We start from the raw sequence: 22,692 nt of genomic DNA, 5'->3' as shown, positions 1-22,692 counted from the left end.
CTGGCTCACACCATTCATTTTTAAGAAAGTGGCAAATACTAAAATCTGAATAATCATAGCTTGTAAGTCATCTATTCTTTCTAAAAATGTTGTCCCATTAGGTAACATAACTTTGATGACTTGTTGATGTAGTCTAGCTTTCTCTGCAGTAAATCACTTCCCCACGCCCATAATTACTAATTAATTTGTAGGGGGTTATTTTGAGACTGCTATGTAGCCATCCTGTTCGTTGTCAAATATCCACTTATTACCTTCACTCCTTATTCATTTTTCTCTTTCTTAACCTCTTGAGTGTCACCCGCTCTCACCTTGCATGCCTCCCTCCCTGCACACTGCTTTTTTCCTAAGATTATCTGTGACCTCTTTCTTGCCAAATCCAGGGGATTCGTTATCTTCATTTGCTAAACACTCTGACATCTCTTGATACTATTGACTTTTCCAATCTCCGAAACTCTTCAATCATTTATGCAATGCTCACATTAAAAAAATTTTTTTTGTCCATTTCTTTGATCATTTCTTCACTGTGAATATTTCCCAATGCTTCACTGTGATTTCTTCTCTTAATAGTTTTGCCTCCTGAATGTTTTGGCTTCCATTTACCCAGATAAAAGTCTCCAGGTGGATTGGTGGAGCAGTAGTATAGAATAGGGAAAACAATGTTGTTGCTCAAAAGAGAATCTTTAGGGAGAGATGTCCTGCCTTTGAATTCTGGTTCTTCAAGCTTCTAGCTCTCTAGCCTTGATATTTAATTTAAATTTGCAAGACTTAGTTCTCTGAGTTCTTCGTGGTATCCCTGTTCTATGTCGTGTTACTCAAAATATGGAAAAGAGCCCTTTTCAATCACACATATGCAAACACATGCATTTTCTACTGAAAATTAGAGGCAATAGAATATCAGGGAAAAAAGCAAACCCAAATGCGCATATACGTGTCCTTGAAAGTCCTTCAGTCTTCCTTTGACCTCTAAAATTCTCATTCTCTATTTTGGGGTAAACACTTTCTTAATCTCCCTGGTCAAATTCAATTCCTCTCACTTTATGATACAAAGCAGATTAAAGCTCTGGAACCAATTTTGCCTATGTAAACACTCCACCGCTCCCTGCAGAACAGTGTGCCCTCCATCCCCAGACCTTCCATGGCACAGAACTAGCAGAGATGTAGATATTTTCATCTTTCCCTACTCCTACCTCACCAGTCTCTGTAATCGAGAGACCCACCCCTCTTACAGCTAACGTGACTCATGGGGCACCTTTTAGAAGTCAGAGTCACCATCAGACTTTGCATACCATTCTTTTTTGCATACACAAATATATATTTCTATGAAGAGCCTTAGGAAGTATTAACAGCTTATATCTCTAGGCTGTGTGACTGTAAGATTTTTATGTTTTTTATACCTTGAAAAATTGTCTGAAAATTTTGCAGTGAATGCCTGTTACTTTTATAATAAAAAAATAAGAGCAAGAAAAGCTCTTCAGTTCTCACCTCTCGTCTCACCTTCAGTACTGTATTTCCAAGAGACAAAGATGTCTCCACCAAGCTGATTAGAATTCATAAACACATCTATTTTCTCAAATTAGCTTTCTTTCCCACCTACTTCATTAAGCTTCATCTTGATTTTTCTGTAAAAGGCCCCGGGCTCAGTGGTTGGCCAGTCTGTGAAAGCTTACATTTCTCTCTTTTTATGTGTTCCCATAATAAGTAACAAGAGAGGTATCACGACATTAAAAAAAATAGTATGAGTTTGGAATTATAAAACTCTTCTAAGCACCAGGTGAGGTAACACATGCGAACTGTGTTTCAACTTTAGAGTACTGTCGATCATATATTGGTATATATTAGTTTTTATTTCCAAGAGCTTTGAAACTCTTCCAAAGGTTTGCTTAAAGTATTACATTTTGGGAAATATGTCCCAAAATACTTTTAAAAAAATGATATTCACAGAGGGCTAGAAATGATAAAACAGATCTAGGCATGTGGTAGGCAGCCTCTAACATGGCCCTCAGTGATCCTCACCTCCTGGTATTGGGGCCTTTCTCATGTATCCCCCTCCTCTTGAGGGTTGGCCGAACTAAGCGAGTGACTTCTATAAATACAATACGGTAAAAGTGATGTATATGTCACCTTTGAGATTAGGTCATAAAAAGACTGGCATCTCTCTCCTTCTGAGAAGAGCAAGCAGCCAATTTGTGAGCACTCCTACGGGGAGACCCAAATGTCAAGGAACTGGTGTCTCTGACTAACAGTCAGTGAGGACCTAAAGCCACTCAACAGCCACGTGAGCGAGCTTAAGAACAGACCCTCCTTACATGGAGCCTTGAGATGACAGAAACCCTAGTCAGTAATTTGCTTGCAATGTTGTGAAAAGCCCAGAGCCAGAGAACCCAGATGAGTTAGGTTAAGATTCTCCATCCACATCAACTATAAGCTGATAAATGTTTGCTGTTAAAAACTGCTCAATTTTCATTAATTTCTTACACAACAATAGATAGCTAATATGGTCCTCTGAAAAGACTACCGTTTAAACATAATGCATAAAATACATGTTAAATATTTTATACTTATTGTAGCATACAACTGAACAAATTATTTAATAGTTTTGAATCGGTATGTAATATTTTCCATACACATTTATTGGTATATTCTACATGTTTATAATTTTTATGTGTATTACTATGTGGTAATATTATCATCATGATATATCCTAACTTCCCTGATGAGTAAGAGTTCATTCTCTGGAACCAGAGTGCCTGAGTCAGATTCCAGAGACCTTGCATAAGTTACTTAATGCCTCTGTGAAACTGAGAGAAGAATAATGGTTACCCCATAGATTTGTTATAAGAATTAAATAAATTAGAACAGATAAAGTGTCTAAATAGAGCCTAGCACATAGTAAAAAGTTCAGCAAATGTTAACTTACTTTTATTTGCCATTGTTCATCTATTGTTGGGTGTTTCAGTTGCATCCAACCTGTGCTGGCTCCTGACTGTGTCTCTGATACCAGCTGCTTGGTTGCCTCTGAATTTCCTGCTGTTATGTTTTGTCAGACCCTCTTGTTGAAATACTCTGCAAATCTGTATCAAATGTCCAGTGCCTGCCACTTCTGTGAATGGCAGCAGTGTGGAAAGAATAGACGAATCTGAGAGACATCCGATTTCAAACTCATCTCTTCCGCTTACTAGCTTTGCAGTGTTCTACAAATCACTTACCTTTTCAGTGTCTCAGTTTCCACGTCTAAAAATAGGGCTAATAGTAATTATCCTTTAAGGTTGTTGAAAGTATTAGAGAAAATGTTTATTAAGGTAACGTTGATTGAGCCTCTGGCATTTGGTAGTTACTGAATAGTACTGCTTTCAAGATGTGGTTAAATCCTCCAGATGCTGCATCTGTTCCTCTAGATTAGGCTCCTTCCCAGTGCTTTCATCTGGGACTTCTCTTTCTGAGGTATAAAAAAGGTATAAAAAAGGAATTTATTTCTTCAAAAATGGTTGATTACTCACTCAAGTTGTTATGGTAGACCAGATGTCTTCACGTTAAAAATACTCACCCACCAAAAGATGTCAAGGATAGAATTTGTAACGTCCATTATATGGTTCATAAGATGTGTTCAGTGGGATCGTATGAGGATGTTTTTACTGATACACTACCTTGGGCCTTAACAGCAAAGATTCTGATTCAGCAGGTATAGGATGGCCTTTGTACTTAAAAAACTAAAGCACGACACTCAGAGCAAATCAATTCTCCAATCCTGTGAGTAGATTTCTCTAATCTGAATGAGAAGACCAAGACTGATGTGTCTGAAATCCTTCTCAGCAATGGCTGCATTTGAAAATGCTCTCTCCTCCCCAGAGTAAGTCTGAACATGTGACACTAAAATATTCTGGCACTTACTGCTTTTTAAATCAGAAAACAATTCTAAAGTTTTAAAAGAAATATTTCAGGAGAGCAAGAGTAGCCAATAACACCAAACATACAGTTTAAAGTAAATCCTATATACTGATTAGGACAGTAAATTGAATCGTTTTCGCTTAAATTGTATTGGCTGGCAATATAGCCTCCTTAGTGAAGACTAATGGTTCTCAAGCTTGAGGGAGCTTCAGAATCTCCCGGAAGCTTGTTAAAACAAGACTCACTCCCAGAGTTTTTGATATACTAGGTCTGGTCTTGGGCCTTGGGATGAGTATTTCTAACAAGTTCCCAGGTGATGCTGATGCTGCTGGTCCAGGGACCACATTCTGAGAACAACTGCTGTAGATAAAACCTGAGGATCGTTTCCTCTTGGAGGATGCTGACAAGAGTCTATCTCATCTGTCAGAAACACAGAGGTCTGCTGACAGTCTCGAGACAATCTATTTTTGACTCATCGTATTTTGTAAAATGCTCAGGATTTTCTTCTTGAAGTAAGAACTGAAACAACAGAAGAACATAGATTTTTTTTCCCCAAAAAAAGTTCTTAAAAAAGTAAGACCCTGAAAATAAATGTTTTTGTGCCCCTTTCAGCAGTTTTTATGACTCAGTGCAGAGGACTCAAAGACTCAAATCAGCTTCCAAGCTGTATTGGTCTCCCGGGGTTCTGCTGAACTCATCAGGCTACATAACACGCCTGCTCTCTGTGCTGGGGTTTGTGGTCTCTAATCGCTCACAGTCCTCTATGATGCCACTGCGTGAAGAGAAACTGTCAGCTTATAAGTCTGTAAGCAAGTGCAGAGAAGCACACAGGCCCCCTTGATAATCAAATGCCAAAGAGTTTTCTATTGCAAAGACTTCTTGTCCCTCTGGGTTCTCTCCCTGGCCATCTGAAGGTCTGCTAGAAGATTCATTAATAATAAATTAATTAAATTAGCAAATTGGTTGGCTCTTAGAGTGAGTGTTTCCCTATAAATGAATAATAGTACATCTTCTTGGTTGAAGTATGTTCTCTCAAAGACACTGGAGTCCTAACCCTCAGTACCTGTGAAGGTACTCATTTGGAAATAGGGTCTTTGCCGACTATCAGGTTAAGATGAGGTCATTAGAGTGAGTTCTAAGGTAACATGACTGGTGTCCTTATTAAAGGGGAAATTTGGACACAGAGACAGAACACCATGTGAAAACAGAGGCAGAGGTAGGAGTGTAGAGTGTGCTAGTCAAGGAATGCCAAAGATTACCAGCAAATCACCAGAGACCAGGAGAGAGGCATGGCACAGTTTCACCCTCATAGCCTTCAGACCTGCCAATACCTTGATCTTGGGCTTCCAGTTTCAAGAACTGTGAGGCAATAACTTTCTGCTGTTTAAGTCACTTAGTGTGTAGCATCCTGTGTTAGTCCTAAAAGCTAATGCATTAACTATTTGTGAAAACAAAATACTATTGTAACCTGTGCTATTGTCGTATTTTCATCTTATTAAAACTTTTCTGATTTTCTCTTCCCTGGTTAATTTTATTTGTTACTAACTGTCAGGGAAAATAAAATGTATTTCAACAAGTAACTGTTAGTGTGATTTTTCTCTGTTCTCTGATTGGAGGAAACAGATTCTGAGTATATTTTTATTCCTGCACTTTTTTTTTCTATATGCACTTGAGGCCTTAGATAACACTGCTTATGCATGCTTTTGCCTGAGATAAAACTCACTGGTCATCATATTTAGGCAGATTCAAACTTTACAGATCTTTTTCCTCAGATCAAAAGGCACTTTTTGCTTTTTTGGTCAGGCAGGCAGGCATATAATTTATTTTTTCAAATGGTGAGTCAGTTGTTCCAAATCACTGAGAGGTTAATTAATATTTCCCTACAAGAGGTATTTTTTTAAAGGAAGCAAATTTTATTTTCAGTAAGTTAATCAAGGGAAGGGATGGTTTTTGTTTTTGCTTTGTATTTTCCTGTTCAAAAGGAGAGAAAGTCAGACAAGGAAAAAAGAGGAGATTTTCATCAGATGAAAAAGTCAGACAATTCTTCTGTATTTTACCCACCAAGATATGTCCCTCTTTCTCCCTAATTCATTCTCTCATTCCTCTCCCTCACTCTCACACTATAATAGCACGATGAACTAAACTACAGTGAAAACAACCGTATAAGGAACAATATCTCAAATTTCTCTAATAAAGACCCAAATTATAAAAACAAAGTTTCCATTGTTTTTTGAAATGCTGAAACCCTCCAAAATAATTTTATAGATAGTTCTATGTGGTGGGTAAGTATTCAGAGGTCTTGGGCACTGAGATGAATAAAGTATATTTGCAACAACCCCATTTTTGTGCAGGAAGTCCTAGAAAATTTTCACCCAACCTGCAATCCCTTTGGGACTCTTTGGGGGCCACTGGTATTCTCCAAAGAGTAATTTTACTTATGTCCCTTATTAATTCCTACAGGTGAAGATGATGGATTTTCTGATCTACCAGTGAGGTGAAAGGCATACAGTAGTTTACTGCCTAAAACACCAGCAACTGGTATCACTAAGGGAGAGATGACTTTCTGTCCCCTAAGATCTACACATCCGTCTCAAATATCTGTGTGGTTCTGAGGTTCTGACCAAAGTGCCACATTTAAAATGAATTAACTCCAACAACTAGTGTTTGTAAAACTAAATGACTAAGGCCCTATTGAGATAAGACATTCCTGCTTCTGTTCGCACTATTGCCAGCCCCTTGTGACTGTTTTTACACCTCCGTCACTTCACTCCTAAATCACTTGGCCCTTGTAGGCATTACTCCTCCTGTAATTTTCATTTCCCAAGCCCTGCAATTTCCTTGAGATTCTTTTATTTCAGCATTTAAGCCTGCTGGATAATTTCTACCAATTTAAAAATTTCACTTAAATATGGGCCCCAGATTTTAAATATTTAAAACTGAGGTTTTTTTTTTCCTATAGAAATAAAATGATGAAATTGCATTGTAATTACTTGAAGTTTTAAGCTCTAATTTTATATTTGAGTATGAAGCCTGATAAACATAACTCTCATTTTAAGTTCATAGAATTTACTCATGAAGCCAGAGCTTGTTTTCAGGAGAATTTTTTCATGTGTATTTGTATCTATGTCATATTTATATCTATCATCATCTACAGCTAATCTGTGTCATCTATATCCATACTTACCTGAAGGGAAGACAATTTCTGCAGAATTCTGAAGTCATCTGTAGTTACCAGATAGTGAGGAATTACAGTGTCCTCTTTTCTAGTTACTCCTCTGAAGGACGAATGTTTTTTTAAGTCAAGACATGCCAGTATTTTTTAGTCCTAAATTTTTAAGTTAGCAATGCACTCCAAAACACGGATGTGTGCTTTTCAAATCTGGACTCCTCTCATTTCCTTCTGATTGCTAATGTATTACTAACCAAAAGAATCATTAAGTATGCAACTTAAATAAAGATCAGAATAATAATTTAGAATTCCTCTTCTTGATCATAACATACCCCGGAAACAATATGATTTTGTCTGAAACTCAAAGGGATAGGAAATACTTGTGTTAGATATTGTAAGTTGAAGACAAGTCCTTTTGTACTTGTGTGCTATTTTGACAACAATCTTCACTAATGGTTTTTTATTTAAAAATATATTTTTCTTGATTTTGTTATCTTCAAGGCTGGTAATATTGAAGATGATACATTTTTTTGTACATTTGGATTTGAACATGATAAAACTTGAAAATAATTTTTAAAGGTACAAACATGATAGTTGAAAGGCATTTGGTAGATCATTTGTACTTGCTTTTTCAGCTACTGTTCTTAAAATAAGCTGATTTTAAAAGGAGCAGGTCCTCCCAAGCTTTGCAATACTGTGATTTTCTTGTCCTTCAGTCAAAATCAGTGATTTGTTCAGAAGAAATAAGTACTTTTGATTTAGTAAGACACAAAACTTCATGATGATAAAGTACTTCATAATAAAAATCTTTCAACAGGTGATGACTTTCCATATAAAACTATTTAAGGAATATGTGTCTTGAAAAAACTGTTTTGTTCAATGAAAGACATGATTCAATCCAGTTTGGAGGTATGTTTTATTTTTATTTGCACTAGCCCCCCTCTTTACCTTTCCAGGAAGCACAATTTCTCATCCTTTAGAAATTATGGTAGGAAAAAATGAGTCAAAGTTATATAAATGCTCTTTAAGCCTGGATCAAAGTGGCATTTCTCACTAAAAAAATTAGGAAACTGAACTATTTGTGGCTTTTAATAATTTTATTCTCTTTACTAAGCTACTTCTTTACATCTCCTCTTGAAATCTCCCTCCCTACAACAGTCTTAAAAATGATTAGAGCATTTTTAAGTGAAATTTATGGAAGTCTGGTTATCATAGAAGAAAGCACACTAATTTTACATGTACATTTTGATGTACATTTTGATGAATTTTGACAAATTTATACACTCAAATAACTATCAGCATAATCAAGACACAGGCCATTTCCATCACTGAAAGATTTCCCTTGTTTGCCATTCTTTTAATTACTAATAAAGCTGTTACAGACATTCATGTGCATATTTTCCTGTAGACATAGGTTTTCGTTTAATTTGAATAAACACCTAGCAGTGAGATTGCTGGATCTTATGGTACATGTGTAGTTAAATCCTTTCCCAGAGTGGCTGCACCATTTTGCATTCGTGCTAGTAATGTGCGAGAATTCTAATTATTCTACATCCTCACCAGCACCTTAGTTTTGTCAGTTTTTTTACCCTAAAATTAGCCTTTCTAATAGGTGAGGAGTGGAATCATGTTGTGGTTTAATTTGCATTTCCCTAATGACTAATCATTTTCACAATCTTTTTGTGTGCTTATTTACCATCTGTATGTATTTTTTGGTGAACTGTTAAAATAATTTGCCCATTTTTTAAACTGAAGTATAGTTGATTTATAATATTGTTTTAGTTTCAGGTGTACAGCAAAGTGATGCAGGTTTATATATTTGTATTTTCAGATTATCTTCATTATAGGTTATTATAAGATACTGAATATAATTCCCTGTATTATATGGTAAATCCTTGTTGCTTACCTATTTTAGGTATAGTGTGTGTATCTGTTAATCTCATACTCCTAATTTATCCCCCAACCTTCCCCTTTGGTAACCTTAAGTTTGTTTTCTATGTCTGTGAGTCTTTTTCTTTTTTGTATACAGAGTCACTCATATTATTTATAAGATTCCACATATAAGAGGTGTTGTGTATTTGTCTTTCTCTCTCTGACTTACTTCGTTTAGTATGATATTCTCTAGGTCCATCCATGTTGCTGCAAATGGCAATATTTCATTCTTTTTTATGGCTATATGTACATGTCATGTCTTTATCCATTTATCTCTTTATGGGCACTTTGGTTGTTTCCATATCTTGTGGCTATGAAGGGATTCATTTATCATTTTGCAAGTACAAAATGACAATAATGTTTTTATTTAAAAATTGTTTTTAATTATGTGGAACCCTGCATAATTCTAATGAATACCATGCACTGTTGGTTGATTATTTTGTATAAAATTCACAAATATCATAGATGCTTTTATTTTGAGTAAGCAGATATAGAACTTCCTATGTGACATAATTTAGCTTTGTTTCTCAGTTCCTAATGCTGCATATTTTGCATCTCTGACCGAATTAGGCAAATTGCTTTATGCCTATTTAAGATAGTGAAATACCCCCTGGATTAAGTCTTTCTTATGTTCTGTCATCTTGGGTACCACTGACAGCACTTATTTTTCATTGCTATCCTTCATACTTTTCATAAACATTTCAAGAAAATTTATTTTTCTGAATTCCTTCTATTAACATTGTACAGGGGGAGGAGGGTATAACTCAAATGGTAGAGCGCATGCTTAACATGCTCAAGGTCCTGGGTTCAATCCCCTGGACCACCTCTAGGAATAAATAAATAAACCTGATTACCCCTTCACCCCCCAAAAATAAAAAAGTAAATAAAAAGTAAAAATTAAAAAAAAACAACCTAACACTATACACTGCTCTGGAGACACTGTAGAATCACACCCTCATCATCTTCATCAATGCTGTCAAGTAAGAGTGAATGGAATGATAGTAAAAAAAAGTCTCAAATTAATTATGATTTACAATTATCCACAGAGATAGCCAGTAGTATTTGTATCTAAATATTATAAAATAATCAAAGACTTTGGTTAAATAAATATATTATTACCACCAAATATAAAAGAATACAACTAATAAAGTCTGCCTAAACTATAACTAACCTCTCTAGCTCCATTTTGAAAAAAAAAAAGGTCATATAATCTATATCTTCCTTTAGAAGGATTGCATTTGTAGGCAAATTAGATTGATTTGTATAATTCCATTTAATTATAGCTAAACGTGTATGCTGAATATTTAATTAAAAAGTTTCTTTACAGAAACAAAAGCCAGTCTTTTAAAAAATTTTATTGTTTATTGCAGTGTAGTTGATTTACAATGTTAGTTTCAAGTGTACAGCGAGGTGATTCAGTTATACATATACATGAGTGTATATTTTTTCTTTTCAGATTCTTTTCCATTATATGTTATTACAAGAAGTTGTATATAGTTCCTTGTGCTATACAGTGGGTTCTTGCTGTTTATCTATTTTATATATAGTAATATGTATCTGTTAAACCCAAACTCCTAATCTATCCTTCTTATACTTTATGGAAATAAAAGCCAGTCATTTCCCCACCCCCTTTTCCCTTAAAAGGATTTAAAGCAAATAGCTAACAACAACTTCCACTCCAAATGGAAGTTCTGTTAAATGCCATAAACAGAATTGCTGGGAATATGACCAGAACCATGTCTTGTAGATTTTAGTAAGTTCAACATGTAAAAACGTGCTTTGATGGAACTTCAGGTAGTCATGATCCTCTAGGCCCATATGAAGCATCACCTTTTGAAGCAGAAAACATTCCTGGGAGCTAAGAAATCTGAAGCAAAGTCTTGGATTTTCTACAGTCTTTAAATATCAGCCTTACAAATTGATGGAAGTGCTGTTGAATGTATGTCTGGAGTTGTTCAAAATTGGGTCTGGCTATAATTACTGCTGTTTTGTTATTGGCTGCAGGACCTGTGGGTCTCTTCAGTGCAAAGGGTGTGGGCGACTTCTGGTCCCAACATATAACCCCACTTAAGAGAAGTCCATTTGGCCCCTTTGTTTGCTGACATTGGCTTCCTGTCCCAACAATTTGAAAGTCATCATCACCTCCAGCAATATTGCTCCACATGCGAAAAGAAGGTCTTCCTCTCTGGAGTCTCTTGGACATGTGGCAGAAAGAAGGGCACACCTTGGTCTGTTGGTAACTTTGTTATTCACATACTGCTTTGGGTAGCCACCCACTCTTACGCTGTGGCCCTGCTGCATTTTTCCTGTGTTCCTGTCTGCGCTCTGTAGGCAAAAATTACATGAAGCCTATGCTAATACTAATGGATTTACTATGGAGCAAAACGTCATAGTTACTGTATCTTGTCATGCATTTAAAATCACAATTCCTTGAACTCAGGCATCCTGCTGTAATGTACTCACTGCTTACTTGAAGCAATATTCATAAATGTACATGACTGTTTAACAGAAAAGAAAAATAAAGTTGAATGCAAGTATAGGTGACATGAAGAAGCTGGATGAAATATCTCTGAGAAATCTGAGCTCGGCAGCCACTGAGGACATGTTAGGTAGTTAGATAAATGGGGGCGCTGGACAGACAGGTGGAGGAGAGGGAGGATGGTCCGAAGACAGTGCTATGCCCACCTCCAGTAGAAAGGGACTTTACTTCCTCTAAATGAGTGCCAGCAAGAGACTGGTTAAAACCCGACAGCCACGACTGCACAGTAGCAGGAAGGACTTAACCAGACACAACCCAATGCTCAATGTATTATAATTAACAGTGCGGTTTAGCCGCCCAACCCTGCCCCATGGGTTTTTCTGTGCACACCATGGATAAGGACAAGTGCAAAGGGGTCAAACATGACTAAGCATTCCAGGGACAAGAGCTGTCAATCAATCAAGAGGCCACCTTGAGGGTATAAGAGAAAGGGGAGCAAAACCCACCACTTTTCCTCCCTTGGATCAGCCTGCCTCTCATTCTTGGAGGTGTGCTTTCCCTTTTTTAAAATAAATCTTTTAAAATCTCTTGCTATACAACGCACTGTCTCCTGACTGTAAACTTGTCTTTGGGGTATGATAAAAACGGGAATCTTTACCTTTTGGTGTAACAGACAGGCTCAGAGCTTTCTAGGCTAATCAAGGGCTGAATGGGGCTTTTGGTGGCATGCCTTGCCTCCCCGAGGAGTGCAGTTTGGTTTGCTGCTTCTCTTTAGTATAATGTGTGTTTTTCATTCTAGTTCAGCAACAGCTTTCTCCACTAGCTTGCCAGTGAAAACCGCTGAGTGAATCTGAATTTTCTCTAGAAGAAATCAACTATGGCTTATCTGCTTAGTGCCAAAGCCTGTCCTCATTTTTTGAAAACAGCGTCCTCAAAATTACCTGTAATGGCTGTGTGTGTGTGTGTATGTGTGTGTTTATGTGAGTAAACATGTGTATATTCAGCATATATTCATTAGTGTATTCCTGGATGATTCATGCCAGAATGATTTTTTTATTTGTTTGTCTTGTCTTCACTAAGATCCATTAAGCAAAAGGGAAGGTAAAATTGTGTATAAAGGAAGCTATTTCTGGTTTTGAGCTCATTCACTTACATAACAGTGTGAGTAGGCTGCTGACTCAGAAGCTTTCTTGCTTAAGTGATCTGGTAGAAAGATTTACAACGTTTACTTTTAATTCTATTAGCTGCTAAGTTCACTGAATTTTAGTATTTTTTCCAGAGAAAATCTTTATATATACAAACATATGTTATATATACATAACCTATACATACATATAATAATTCACATCTAAATATATGAGTATGTACAGATAACACATTTGTACATATACATGTAAGAATTAAGAATTTGGTGGTTTTCAGGGAGAAAAATCAAATATTTTCAAAATGATATTTTCATTCTTACTTTTCACATTAGCCAATGAAAGAAGACAGAATATAATTTGGGAGTTTTATTTATATAATATTTTACTCAGTAGGCTCACTGCATGCATTTGTTCTAGACCCTTATTATCTTCACTCCCAGTCCAAAGGAGGAAGAATCCATTCTTATGTTCTCTTTTGCCCTGATCCTTTTTCTTCTGCCTCCTGCTGCATTCATCTTTTTCCCAGAAGAATAAGCTCTCTTTTTCTCAGCTTCAAGTTCTCCTGCTTTAACTCTATATTCACAGATTGCAGTTTCATTATCCTCAAGCAAAGTCTTCCTGCCCCCTCTGGCACTAACTCAGCTCTCTCTCTATTTATTTCTCTTCATCACAGAACTTTGTGAAGGTCTAAAGTACTTCTACTATCCTTGCTTCATCCACTGTATCCTGGTTTCTAACCAAACCCCATCAATTGCTTTTTCTAAGGTCATCCACTTAAAACAACTGTGCCTAATAACCTAAATGAGTATGACTCTGCTTATTGTTGATGTCATTTATTTTTCAAAGCAATTAAATTCAGAAAAGAGCATTTATTAATTAAGTATTCCAGTTAATGTTGCTTTAGAGATAAACGATGTCGTCTCAAGGAACTTATAGCTCAGTGAGGACGATGGAACATGAATTAGGCAACAACTCATAAAGTTTAGTTTTTTGATAGAGATGTGACACTCATCATATGCTGATCAAGAATGTTTATTTATCTAGAAATACAAAATTTTTTCTAATTTAAAGAATTTCATGATTGACTAGACCTTGAGAAAGGGTTTGTTAAATTTGGGGAATGATGTAGCTTACAAAATTCTTTGATTTTTTTGGATGTAAAACATGAATTTTCAACTCAATAATAGTGTTTAACATAAGCAAATAAAGAATATCACACTTTTAAAAAATTAAGGAAAGTGGTTTAATTCCCCAAATAACTCCTTTCATATGCTATGCCTCGGTCATACCTTCTAGATTCTCTCATATTTGATAAAAACCTGAAAATTATTTTTACACCATTTAAATGTATATAACACATAATCTAGATTTCTGTAGTATTTAATGTATGTGTGTGTCTATATACAGATATAGAAAGAAGATTATTAAAAATAGGTAGATAGATAAAACAGTCTTCTTGATAAAATGGTACATGCCATTTTAAGAAGTATGTTAATTACTCATTTTCAGATATTTTTTATGATCCATGATAGGTCAAACACTGAATGTTTCAAGGAGAAGATGCATAAACCTACGGAGGAAAAAAAAGCTAGAACCCTTATGAAGACAGTTTAAATAAGATCTTACCTAAAAACCACCAAAAATGAGTTGAGACTGAAACCTCTTCAAAGAACAGGATTTTCCTTAATGATGCTTATAATCTGTATAATACACAACCTTGCATAACTGCACAGAAGACCAGCCTGTGAAGCACTAGGTACTGCTGGGGCTGCGCTCCCATGTCCATAATGTGGCCACAAGTAGTTTCTTCCTAAAATTCCCCAAGAACTTGGCCACATGTTTTGGTTTTCATGGACACAGCCCAGTGCTTCAGCCAACAGACATTTTCTACAGGCTAGATATGCAGAGGCCACAGTCTTGGAGGTGACGTGGTTTGAGAGCTCTGCTCCATGTGGGATAGTGACTAATGATCTTCACTCATACCTTCCTTTTTGGAACATTTTGATTTCAAGCGAGGTGTTGAATCAGGGACTGTATTACACATAAAGAAAAGGTAAAATCAGTGAAGAAGCTTGGTTATAATTGTTACAAAATCAGTAGAGTGGGAGGAAACAAAATCTGGCTTCTAAAGAATGACATGCAAGTGTCCAGTACTTACTTTAGATCACAAGAGTAGTGATAGTAACTGGATCAATTTCTACTGTTGTTTTGGTTCTTCAAAGCCCCAAAAAAAGTCTGCGTTTTCTTCATTTCTTGTGCTCAGATAATAAATGCCAGTTTACCTGGCCATGTTCTGTTCCTTATAATCTGAAAATGCCTGGTGCAGTATTTATGAATTATTAAGAAATGATTGAATGCTCTGTTTAAGTATCACACATTCAAACAGCAAGCCAAGCTTACACCATATTATTAACATAGAGCTTTATGCTTTTTCTAGTATTTTTTCATCAGCAGTGATAGTACTTTTGCCAAATAATGTGAGTAGCATTGTGTGCTATTGGTTGACATTCTGGGCTTCTGTATGTATGCTGGTATGGTAAAAATATATTAACAAAGAAAATGAACCAGTTACACTCAGAAAGATTGTTACAATGTGTATGCTTTTGAAAAGTTAAAGTTTAAGTGGATGCATCTGCCCTGATTTTAATGTGTTTATTATAAATCTAAATAAAATTACGGAGATTAGTATATGATTTTCACTAGATGGAGTCTAAGTAATTGGAGATTAAATATTTTTGCAAGACTTATTTTTGTGCATTTTAAAATTTTATGTTATCACATGAATTAATCAGCAGAAGCAAATTTGCAATACATACTTTTATTTTGGGAGAACTCATGAGGTTTTAGCTATTATTTTTGCACTTGTTGGCCAATCCATAAAGATAATTAAGTAGTATGAATATAAAAAGGAAACCTTCCTCTGAATTATTTCTTTATATTGACGTTCCATTTGGTGGTGGAGCACGCAATTTTGGCATTCCGTGTTATTTAGCACAGTGCCTTGACAATAGTAATGTCTAATAAATATGGACTGTATTCTTTTGAGTGATTTTAGACTCTATTCCAATTTCCCCTTATGATGTGCTCCTGCACCCACCATTAGTCTTTGCCAATATCCTTTATTGGAAAAAATACATCTTTCAATTTATGGAGGCACACAATGTTGGACTTCTGCTTTCAACACCTAATGACATCCCTGGAACTTAAGACAATCATTATTTGTATAGTAAGATTAGAATCAAAGTTAAAATGGAAAAAATTCACTCAGTTCCTAAGATATATTTGATTTCATAGAGCTAATATCCATTTATGATATTAAAGATGACTAGGGCTCTACTATAAACTATTCTATGTCTTTAACTTAGATTAATTGAATTTAATTATTAGCCTGGATCAGGGGTGTTAGCATTTTATTGTTCCTGGATGGAACTGGCTTTTTCAGCATAAAAAATGATGTAAATTATCTAATTTTTACTGTCCTGTGCATTTCAAAGCCTTGAGCAAATGTGACTTCAACTCCCAATCACAACTCCGTTATACATATGCTATGTTGAGAAAAATAACTGAAGTATAAATGTGAGAAATATTCTGACATTTTCATTATAACTTAAAAATTTTATGAGAAAATTGAAATACATAAAATGTAGGAAGTTGAGGAAAAGGCAATTAAATTGTTTTAGGATTCTTGCAATTGTAGTATTTCTAATTTCTAGGTCCTGAAAATACAGTCTAGTTTATATGGTTATGTTATTATGTGGTTCCTTGACTGTTGAACTCTTGATAGTTTTTCTTTCTTGACTCGTGGTTGGTAGATCTTCATTTATTCAAAACAATGTTTTCCATATTAAGAAGAGTTTTTCAGGGAAAAGTTACTTTAATTTCAATACAATTCAACAACAGCAATGCCCTATCAAATAGAAATAATACCCACAGTACATTCCAGAGATATATGTTCCCAGTTATTCTGTTGGAATTTTATCCAGTTGTTACTGAAAAGTTGGAATTTGAAATAAAAAGGGATATCATTGTCTGAATTAATTAACCATTCATTACCCTCTATATTGAAATAGTGTTTATTGAAGAACTGGTGAAAAAGTCCTTTAGGATATCAGTATATTTATTCTGACATTTTGTAGGCTCTCAAGTGTTGTAGCCTTCTCTCAAACGATAAAATCCTGGGGTTTCCATCAATATTAATCAAAGCATATATTTCTTTTTAGTGAAACTATATGTTTAGTGTAGCTTTATGAGAAAAATAAAAATTCCCCATAGGTGCAAGATTATGTTCTATAAAATACTCAATTATAATATTCTGCTAATTAAGACAGGAAAATAAAAAATAAAAAAATTTTTTAAAAGACAGAAAAATACATATAATTGCTTTCTGAAAAGGAAGTTATATTCACCTTATATAAGAGAACAGACATATATCATGCTTTTATCATTTTTTCCTAAGACTTCCCTTGGAAATGAGCATTTTTTCCTCTCATGATTTCTAGTAAAAGATTTTCAGTAAAGAAGTAAAGCTTTTATTTTATGAATTCAGCATGATAGGAAAAGGATGAGTGCATTAAGCAGCAAAATATTTCAATTGAATAAGCAAAATATACATGGTGATAGAATCATTAAAATTACATTTTGAATAATGCAGCTAATTCATATTGAAGTGTTTAAAGGAAGATTTTTCCTTTGTTCTTAACGTATTGGATTTTATTTTTTAAGAAGTTCTCATGAGTTAGTGCAAGGACCAAAACTTTTCTAATCTCAGCTCCGTCGCTCACAGCTCTATGGCTTTGCCCAGATCATGAAACATCTTGATGTCTCAGTTTACTTAAATATAAAATGGGCGTAGTAGCTCACATTTCATGATGGTTTTGTCAGGAGTAGTGATAATACATGCAAACTGACTAGCTATGTGCTTGCTACATTAATACATAATGATTCAAGTGATATAACTACAGAAACATTAAAAAAGAAAAAAGAAAACTAATGAAACACATTGAATCTCCCTACACATTATGAAATTCCATTTGAAGTTTCCCAAGTGTGATCATTGCAGCTCAATACAATCATTATTACTCAACACTTTTATAAGTGTGTCTGACACCACTCATTAAAACAGCTGCCTCCTTCTGGGAACTTTAATTGCCATGCAATTCATATGAAACCAAGAGCAGTATTAATGTGCTTCTTTTCCCCCTAGAATGATTGCCATTTATTGTGTGAAAACAAAGGAAAGGTCAAGGAAAAGACAAACGCACACAGTAGAGACCCAAAGTGTCATCGGCAGGTTTCAAATGATCTAGGACATCCTGGAGTAAGAGAAATAATCAGCAATTAATCAGTCCTTCATACTATGCTTTTCTGTAGGTAATAAACCTATGGGATCAAAATAAAAATGGCATTATCTTTTGCCTAAGGGGAAGATATTTAGTATACCAAAAATCAGTAAAAAGACAGAACAGTGAAGTCAAATGTTTGTACAAGTAAATAGCAAATGTTTATAAACACTATTTCTGTAATTTGCAAATGTTACTCAAATTCCCTGAGTCCTTGTTTACTCACCTCTAAAGCAGAGGTGTAATACCTCACTAGGTTATTGTAAGAATTAATAAAAACATGTGTGGGATGCTTATCTTCATGCCTGACACCTACTAGGCTCTTCAAAAGCCTTCTTTCCACTTTCTTCTCTCTTCTCTTATTTGTATAACACCTTGGGGAAAAATTCACCCTGTGCTTTTCAATCATTTGATTGAAATATGTTTCCATGTGAAATTTGGTCTGGAGTGTTACTTGGTTCTCCTGAACTCTTATTAGGAAGGACTCATTTCTCTTCCTGATTCTTACTAGTAGGACATATAATTTCTCTCATCAATTTTTCAGTCACATTTTTATATTTCAAAATGATAATTCTGCACTTGAAATTTGAATTAAACACCTTAAGTGTTCTTATGCTACCATTTTAAAAAGAAAAATGTAGCATTAGAACTCTCTTCAAAAAATTGCTACATACAAAATCCCTGGCAGGTGAATGTCACAAAAAGCACTTCTGACATCCTAGCTTCAAAACAATCGTAAAAATATCTTTGAAGTGAAAATGAGGGGGAAATTCAGCAAAAGAAATCGAAGAAGACAGGAAAACTGGACAAACAGAAAAACTAGAACATATTATACATAATATAATATTTTAAAATATTATATTTTGCATTTTTTTTAATTTGAAGGAAGAATTTATGTCTGACAAATGAAAGGGAAAATGAATTTTGAAGATGCATACAACATATAGCTCAACTAGAAGAAAATTAGTTGCAAGATTTAAAGATATGACATCAAATGGAAATAAAATTTAGTCATTTACAAACTTCTTTCCTGAGAATGTGTGGTACTAGTCTTAAGTAACAAAATTAGTTGTGTGAGTGTACATTCATACTTAAACTACAAAGGCCCATTCAGAGTTTTCAATCTAAAAAAAAGTGACATTGACTATTCTAAAATTTTTTAATTGTGTAACTTGAATTATAAATGAAAGTGCAGATTGCTTTGCTAGATAGTAGAAATGCTGTTAACCGTAGCAAAGTAACCATTTAACCTTAGGAAAGACATTAAGTTGAAATTCTGTCCCCTGTTGACCATTGTATGTTATAAAAGTAAGTGAGAACTACTTGAAGGCTAACTGATCATCTTGGGGAAGACACTTTGTTAAGAAATAAAATCACATGAAATCTAAATAGCAATGCTAGAGTTGCCCCAAATCTCCGTTTTACTAAATGAGATCCAGAAGAGTGTTTGAAAGCTCATTTTTAAAATTCAAGGACAGATTGGTATTTAATCGGGTAAGATATTGCTGAAAGATGTAGAAGAAGGGTGGTTTGTTTTAGCATCAATCAGTGTCCCAGGAAGTAAAAGAATCAAGTAGTTTGTTTAAATGGACAGAGTTTAACGAAGGGAATACGTATGTAAGAGTTGACAGGGCTAAGGAAAAAGAAAAAAGAGGTATTCATATAAATAGGAATTAGCAACCTTGGCCTCTGTTAGTACCCCTGGACTAAGCCATCAAGGTGAGGATATACAGTTACCATTTCTCTGGTGAAATCAAGAACCATGGCAGAAGGACTACCCTTCAGGGGTTAAATCATAGAAGAAGATGGCTGTCCAGAGCAGCTCCACCAGACAAGGCAGGAAACAAAGAAATGCCCTGAGCTCTTCCCCCTCCTACTCTCTGGCAGGTACCTTGCATGGGAGGAACCCAGTCTAAAGCCAGCCAGCGAGGGAGCCCACATACACAGCCTCCAGGGCACAGAGAAGGGAGAATACAAGTGGAAACTTGGTCAGAGGAGAAAAAAAGGAAGGAAAGAAGCATGACAGCATCAGTATTGAAAACAAGATTGAACATTGGATTATGAAATTGTTTGCATGCATCTTTCTCATTCATACATTCAGTCAAATCTTGGTAAAGTTTATTGAGTACCCAAAGAATGAAAAGCACTTTCATTCATGTCATAGCAAAGAGTTTACGTTAGCAGTGAAAGGTCTGGATTTGTTAAACATGGACACTGTGTTTCATCATATCAGTAGCAGTGTTTGCACACAGGGTAAGGGATTATCCAGTCAACGAGCATTTAGCTGGATTTTGTGGGGATTTTTAGAACATGAATAATGACAATAACAAAATGTAGAATTTATTTCTATAGTAGATACTTATAGTCTATGTGACATGTTTTTTTTTTTGCACATGTATTAGAATTAAGTATCAACACTTTTTTTTTGTTCTAAGAAATAGAAAAAATGAAAAGGAGTGCAAGTTTTAGGATGAGAGTTGCATATTTGAGACCAGAAATGAGACTAGACATTCTTAATAACTTCAGTGCAATAGGTATGGTGTACAAGCACCATTTAAAGATTTTACGTCAAGGATGGAACTTGAACTGGGGTCTTTAAAGACAGGAAGCATCTATGTAGACAGAAATGAACAAAGAAATATCAGTACACTAAAATTAATAAAATTATTAATAATATTAGCCAAGTCCATTCTAACATTTTCCTTATAATACATATTTTCAAGTTACAGCCAAATGGCTGTCTGTGAGGTAAAAGTTAGTAGTTGATGCTAAAGGTCAGATCAGAAAAAGAGTGAAATAAGTAATTGTTAAAATTAAAAAAATAATTTTGACTACTGAAATTTTTATTGAATTAACAAATTTCATCAGATAGTTTTTGAAAATATACCTTATTGAAACTTTAACTATAGCATCTCCTTTTCCTATATACTCTTCCCTCAATATGCTACATTCCCCACCATTTATATACACTTTTACTAAAATAAATATTCTTTTGCATAACCTTCACCTACAAGAACAACAACAAGAAATAAGTTAGCATATTGTATGGTACTTAAAATGACTGAATTATCTATGGATGTGGCCATGAGGAATCATTCAGAATATACTGATGGATAACAGATTTAGGCAAGTCTCATTCTTAATAATCACTCGTTTTTATTCTAGCTGGACTCACAGCCTTTTGTGCTTTTTAAACCAATTATTGGTATTTATAAAGGGTGAAAGCAGTGTTCTTTCCATTTCCGTTTTTGCAACTTTCAAAGAATATTATGACCAATGACCAATTTCAGGTAAACCACCAGGCAAACATTGCATTAATGGTTAAGAATGGAACAGAAACATCAGGTCTCAAGGCACAATGTCACAATCCTCAGATCACTCAACACTACGCATATTAAATCTGAAGTTTTAACCCACTTTTCCTATGGGATATTTGGTTTCTGTTTAGTTATTTTGCTGCCGGAAATGTTTTCTAGGCATTTTGCCCAGTTGGTTTTATTTCTGAAAATTTATTTATACCAAGTATCAGACTGAATTTCTGAGATAGATATTGGGGTTATGATTTTTACACTTATAATCATTATCAGTGGTATAATTTTAAAATTTTCTGAAAAAATGAATTGTAAATTACATGGTTTGCTCTTCTCTAGAGTACTATTTTCAAATGTCAAATCACTGTAAATAAAGTCAGAGAAACAATATACTGAAGTAATCAACTGCTGAATTTAGATGAAAATAGGATCTAAAATTCAAAAATGTCATAGTAAAATTTTATTAACAAATACAAAACAAAGTTATACAGAAACTAGATACATTGATGTTTATGTATTTATTAATATATTATTCACATTTGTGTATTTTATTAATTTAAGTCTAAAGCTATGTAATTGAGACTGGCTTCCTGTTCGTCAATATTTTCAAGAACCCAGAATTCACTTGTAGCTATCGCCAAACTGAAGTCTTTGTTATCTGCTTTGTCTTAGTCTTCCAGAAAGAGGACCATGAGACAAAGATTTGAGTGCAAGTACTCCTTTTTAAAAAGTGTATGGAACACTGGTGTGATTAATTTTATCTATCAAATTGACTAGGTTATAATGCTGATGTTATTTGGTCAAATACAGTCTGGACATTTCTGAGAAAGTGTTTTTAAGATGTGATTAACATTTAAATCAGTAGACTTTGAATAAAGCAGATTGTTCTCCATAATGTGGGTAGATTTTGTCTAATCAGTTGAAGGCCTTAAGAAAAAAGACTGAGAACCACTAAAGAAGAAGAAATTCTGTCTCTAGACTACAATAGAAATTCTGCCTGAGTTTCCAGCCTTTGGACGCAAGACTTCAGCAGCAACGCTTGCCAGAATTTCCAGCCTGCTGGCCTGCTCTGCAAATTTTGGACTTACTAGCCCCTACAATTATGGAAGTCAATTCCTTAAAATAAATCTCCATCTATCTATCTACTATGTATCTATCTGTCTATGGACTCCTTTCTAATACAACTGTAAGGAAGTTGAAAAGTATTAACAAGAAGAGAAGACAGCCAATAAAGAGCATGTTATTTTGGCAATAACCACAGTAGGCAAGTACAATGTGCTTTCTGCAGAAAACCTCAGGGACATTATTTAAATACATACCTCAGAATTATTTTCCCCAAGATGTGAGGAAGTTGAGACACTTAGACGTAATTTGCTAAAGGTCATTTGTTGGGGGTTGCTTCTGGAGTTGTTCATTCCTCAGCACTTCCATC

Source organism: Vicugna pacos, chromosome 5 (genome assembly GCF_048564905.1).
Source record: "Vicugna pacos chromosome 5, VicPac4, whole genome shotgun sequence".
Classification (NCBI taxonomy): Eukaryota; Metazoa; Chordata; class Mammalia; order Artiodactyla; family Camelidae; genus Vicugna; species Vicugna pacos.
The sequence above is the reverse complement of the archived record's forward strand: the minus strand, read 5'-3'. Positions refer to the sequence as shown.